This window comes from Triticum dicoccoides, chromosome 6B, assembly GCF_002162155.2.
Source record: "Triticum dicoccoides isolate Atlit2015 ecotype Zavitan chromosome 6B, WEW_v2.0, whole genome shotgun sequence".
Taxonomy (NCBI): Eukaryota; Viridiplantae; Streptophyta; class Magnoliopsida; order Poales; family Poaceae; genus Triticum; species Triticum dicoccoides.
In genome coordinates, this window is record NC_041391.1 from 230,622,298 (window position 1) to 230,628,319 (window position 6,022).

At 42.8% G+C, this 6,022-nt stretch overlaps 1 long non-coding RNA gene across 1 annotated transcript; it reads right to left on the bottom strand.

The window, feature by feature from the left end:
- Positions 1-4,935: 4,935 nt before the first annotated feature.
- Positions 4,936-6,016, bottom strand: LOC119326521. The gene is made up of 2 exons (XR_005158023.1): positions 5,289-6,016; positions 4,936-5,193 (listed from the first exon to the last, which is right to left on the bottom strand). It is a non-coding gene; the product is annotated as an uncharacterized LOC119326521 (long non-coding RNA).
- Between the last annotated feature and the right edge of the window lie 6 nt (positions 6,017-6,022).

The following is a 6,022-nucleotide window of genomic DNA, read 5'->3' on the forward strand; positions in this document are numbered from 1 at the left end:
ACAGAGCATGAAGAGGAAGAAGAAGAAGAATAAACGGTGCCAAGGCGATCTTGCTGAAGCCAGAGGCCTCAGTCGAGGCCATTCAAGGGCTCCGGCAATGACTACCTTACATGTGAGATGATCCTCCAGGGAGCCCTTCCACTTTTGCTGTCTCACTTAATTAATTAGGAGTACTTAAGTACCACTAATTTATTGCTGCCTAATTTTTCTCTCGGAGTTAAACAAATCTTTAGTAGGACCCTATGCTGAATCATGTACGTGTGTATGTTTGTCTATGGAGGTGAATCATGTGGTGGAGCAGGGAGGGAATATTATTAGTGTCATGACATAATAGTAATATTGTTTTGCATGTCAATTTATTGCCATTGGTTCAATGAGGCAATGTTTTGCGTATTGTCCATCGTGAATTTGATGCTACTATTAGAGTAATATGCTAATGTCTTCCTATCCTTTCTCACTAAGCTAATGAAGGTTTCTCCTAGTTCCTAGTTGGCAAACAGGGATCATGTTGTGCCAATCATACAATTTAGTGGAACTACACAAGACAATACAATGAACTGTATCCCAGGCAGTGCTTTAACTCTGCTGGAAGTTCTTGATAATCTTTCGATATAATCTCAGCACTGGTAAACAAGAGTGATTTCAACCATACATTTGAAGTGCACAAAAATATATAGTATTGAGTGATTCCAGTGAGTGATTTATCATCTCTTATGGGACTACATGAATAAGCTTTTTTTCTCAGGTTGGTACGGGCCTAAGGCCTTCATCCATATTAGTTTGCTGTCATCTCTATTTGTATCGTGCTACTATCATGAGAAACTCCTCTATCTTTGCACGTTAAAGTTTTGCAACCTATGATAAATGGCAATGCTTTAAGTGTTGAGCTAATTGGCACTGATTAAATAAACTAATACCTCTCTTTAAGCAAGACTACTATGTTGCTAACTTTACCCATTAAGATAATGAGGGTGCTTCTATTTGCTAGTGTATGTTTCATCAACTAGTCCCACTATTACACTAATCTCACTCTCTCAATATATGTGCCAACAGGGATGCTCGATTTTGGTGGAACTGCACAAAAACTTTGGGTGCTTCATTGCCTCGAAAACTTCCATCCTTTCCTGTCAGTCGCTAATCTCGGCCTGCTTTCTTCCTTTGCTGTCAGTCGCTTCGCTTATCTCGGCTTCCAGTCAAAGGAAATAGTAATTGATATGCTACCTCACACATGTTGGTACTGGTCTTTATCCTGATTATTGTGCTTGTCATGTATTTCTAATTTGGTATTGTGCTACTATTTGCCAATTTTATAAAGGAGTAACTTGGAGCCTGAACTCGCGGGTAAATCATTGCATTGGGTGATTTCAGTAGAACTGCACAAAATGATCAGATGGACAGATACTTATGCTGCTCCTATGTACTCCAAAGTTCACTCAGACAAGCATCAATGTTGACAAGAAGTGCCTATATTCATTCAAGAATCAACCGGCCTCAACCAGTTGTCAAACTCCAAGTATTAGGAGAGTGAACGCCAAAAATATTGCTTGGCGCATAGCCCAGAAGAACACAGTCCAGTCTTTGGTCCCAACTTGTACCTTTTGATTATCAGCAGATACGTAGCGAACTGTATGGCATGGAGTCTAAAGATTCCAGACAAGTTGGTTGAAGCATATATTCATCTGGCACTTAATCAGTCTGCACGCCAGGGATGGTCCATTTCAGTTGAACTGCACAAAAAATTTGGGTGGTTCATTTTCTCAACCGCCTCCTTTCTCGTCTGCAATCTAGAATTTTGGCGAGCTACAGGACCAAGATGAGCTAGTAAACTAGTTGGATGAAAGTAGTGGACAAGTTGCTCAAACCTCCCTCAGCACGAGGCCACTATTTGAGGATAAACCTACAAGCAAAGTTCAGATTGTCTGTGCTGCCTCTTATGTACTCGAAAGTTTACTCGTACAAGAATTAATTTTAGCAAGAAGTACCTCCGACTGAACACCATTTACCAGTCTGTACCCTTGGTAATTAAAGTTCGTCCGTGGACCATATTGGCTGTGATCTCAATCATTTGGATGCATAAACATACTGAACATGTGTATATCTGAATCTTTTTGTGAATTATGTATGAATATTGTCGTGCGATCTATCAAACATTTGGATGCATAGATATGCTGAACTTGTGTATATATGAATCTTTTGAGTTGTTGATAGTGAATGTTGGCTATGAATATGAACGTGTCCTATGAACCTGAGTTTGATACGAATGTTTACCTTTTCTGTTGTACTTGTGTGTGAACTTGTTAATATGCCTACTGTGGGGTATGTGACATGTGGGTGTCAACGGCACACCTTCTTCCCGAGAAGAATTGCACCTGCTTTGTTAGGGTAGCAACGGCGCATCAGCTCGTTTTAATCTTTTTATTACTCTGTCTTCCCCTCTCCCCCGCTCAACCCCTGCAGTAATGTTTTCGGCCTCAAAATAAACATAGTACTGCGTTGTTTTTGGGGCTTGATGAAAAATCGAGTGCTGGTTTCTGTAGGTTGGCCCGCCCAACAAATGGGCTACTGGTCCACCACGACAGACTGGGAGGCTAAAAATACAAGTTGTATGGTGCAGAGGCAAGTAAAAAAACGCTATCGAGAGCCATCCACTAAAGAAAAAAATCGCTCCTGATGTGCTTCTTCAGTCGTGCCGCCGGCCCCCTCTTTAATCCAGTTCGCTCAGGGATCTGGTATCATTTTTTTCCAGAGGGCGAACAAGTATCAGCTAGGCCTAGGTTTTGTATTTTAACATGCGTAGCCCACGACATACGAAGACAGTGGTTTCAACTTATTTTTTGAGGTCCATACCGGCCTATGGGCTTTTTCTTAAAGATCGGCAACCCAATGTATTTTTTTAATAAAACGCAGGTCTCTGTTCTATTTATCTATATATAAGAATAATAATGCTGTGTCCAATTATGTTTTCCCTTCTAACCACATTATATATATTTATATTATTACTATTATTGTATAATTTATAGAGACTTATATATACATTATAAAAAAATCCCACGTGTTATTAACTTATAAAAGTAAATGTTTAATAGAAGTTGGCAAGGAAAATCCTGGTTGTTTTTGACTCACAGGCAAGGAAAATCATGGTGATTGCGTATAAAAGCTTGTGAAGATTTTAAGGACCAATTTAATAATAACGTGCTCATATTTATTTTGAGCAATAACTCGCTAAATTGCTAATTATATGAATAAAAAATGTGCCTCTCTGGTTTATTTTTTGATATTAATTGCTCCTTCTAACATAACATTATATATATATATATATATATATATATATACATATATATATATATATATATATATGTATATATACAGACGGTCTATTCTGCTAATATTAGCAGAATAACTATTCTGCACACCACTTCGGCACTGCACGCTCAAACATAAGCGCACTGCATCATTTTGACGACGAGCACTGCAATAGAGACTAGTGAACTTCTCGTCGAAAAAAACTGCACGCGTTATTTTTTCGGTACTGTCTTCACTCTAATTTTTAATCGTTTATCAGAATGAGGCGTGTAATATACCATTGAAAAGCTATGGATTAGGCGCAACTTTGACATGTTGAACACTTTTCGCGATTCCACATGGTTTAAGAGCAGTTTTGAAAATAGTGCGGCGGATGACGAGTGGCAGCGAGCGTTTTTTCGCATTTTTTTCTAAACCGCTTGTCGGAATGAAGCAAATGATACGCCTTTGGATAGATATCGTCTAGGAGCATCTTTTCCATATATAAATCTTTCTCTAATTCGTTACGGTTTAAGAGCAGTTTCAAATTTACTAAATAGCGCAACTCTGTTTTTTAAATATTTTGAAATTTTTGGTACTGTTTTCGCTCCAGTTTTTGAACCGTTTGTCGAAACGAGGCGTGTGATACGCCGTTGGAGAGATACGGACAAGGCGCAACTTTCATACGTTGAAATGGTTTTGAGATTCCTTACGGTTTTTAGTTAATTTCGAAAATCGTGCGGCTGACTTCGAGAGGCAGCGGCTGTTTTTTCACGAAATTTTTACGAACGGCTGGTCGAAATGATTCAAATCATACGCCGTTGGAAAGATATCAACGAGACGCAACTTTTTCATGTAGAACACTCTCTCTAATCCCTTGCGGTTTAAGAGCAGTTTCGGTTTTACCGAAAAGCGGACACTGTTTTTCACGACACCCAAATGGACGTGGGTACTTCATCCGACTGAAAACTGCACTACAATGGAGGGAAAACCGCACTGCATCACACAGGTAAGAGAACTGCATGGTTTCCTTTTTGTGGGACGTAAATTTTTTAAGACGAGGAAGAAAACTGCACTGCTTTTAGACGGAAAAACGCACTACATCAGAGAGTCAAGCGAACTTCATGATTTTCTTGCCGGGCATAATTGTTCTCAGATGAGCTTTTGTGAGTTTTTGTCGTTATTTTTTATGAACAACAAAATAACGCACTGCTTTAGACGGAAATCCGCACTGCATTAGAAAGTCAAGCGAACTTCATGATGTCTTTTTGTTGGATGTAAATTTTCTCGAACGAGTTTTTGTTTTCTTTTCTAAAACATTTTTTTATGAATGAGAATGGATCGCAGAGACGAGTGCAAATGAACTTCACTTACCGGTTCTGGATGTCTAATGCAGCAACAGGATGAAACACAGGGTGGGATGAGTGCAGCTCACTACACGAAAAATTGAAGTGCAACACTAAGTTAAAGTGAAGTACATACTTCTCCTGTTGTCTTTCTCTATTTTTGTTTTGTAGAAACACGCGTGTACTCCATAGTCAAGGCTAGTGGGCTGCATTAGACATGACTAATAAACTGCATCTAAATAAATGAACTTCGGAAAAGAAAACCGTCAAACTTTTTCAAACAAGCGCAACTGTACTGCACGTGGAGTCGAGAGAACTGTAATGTTCTTTTTTATAGTTACACAAATTTACTGTCCAAGTTTACATAAAAACTCCTCAAACAAAAATGGAATCAAATTCCTAGGTTCTGGGTCAAGTTCCATTTGACCCAACCAGAGCCAAACGAGCTGCGAGGCAGAGGTTGGTGAGCTGCACGCCCGCCCGCCCGCTCAAACTTGCAAATCCTGGATGCAATCCCAACGTCGCCCAAGTGTACTGCATGTGAGATCCCCGTCGGAGTGACAAACTGTAGCAAACATGTCCATACAAAACCTTTTTTTCAGTGCACTGCAACACACATCTAGAGAACTGCAAACAAAAGACATCGTCGCGAAACGAAACTGTTACTCTCTGTTGGATAGGGGAGTACGCCGGCGAACAACATCACCGGAACCAGTGTACCACACGCGCCGCGCCGGCAAACTACACACCCGCACGGATGCGCCGGCGCCCCCATCCAGCACCGTCCCAGCGATGCCTCGGCAAACAAAACTGTTGTCTTGTTGTAATTTGGGAGGGCGCTTGGTGAGGAGCCGATGCAGCGGGAGCTCGATGCAGCGGGGAGCTTGATGTAGTGCAGATCTTGTAGCAAAAGCCATCGATCCATCGAACCCGTCGCTCAGCCGTAGCCCAGCGCCACCACGGCCCTACTGCGTCCCTGGACTGCACCCATGCGAGCCCCGCACTGCACCACACTCGCCGGAGATGGCGAGGGCCCATAAGGCAAACTGCATAGGAGCTGGGGAGGAGAGGGCCTCGAGGGGGCTCGCCGGATCTGGGGAGAGGGCCACGGTGACCTCAACGCAGGGTAGGGATGCTGTTTCCCCCAGCGGCGAAGACGGCGTAGATCCGAGGTGGTGGAGGGATGGGCGATGCCAGGGTCGGGATGGGGGGCACCTGAAGGAGGACGACTAGATCCGGCTGCGGCGGCGCAGCAGGAGGTCACCGGGGCCGCGGAGGTCAGAGGCGGTCGACGCCCACGGTGCTCGCGGCCAGGGGCGCGGCGACGACCTGGGAAGGGGTGGCGGTTGGTGGTTTGGGGAAGGGCGGCCGTGGCAGATCGGCTCCGGTGCTCT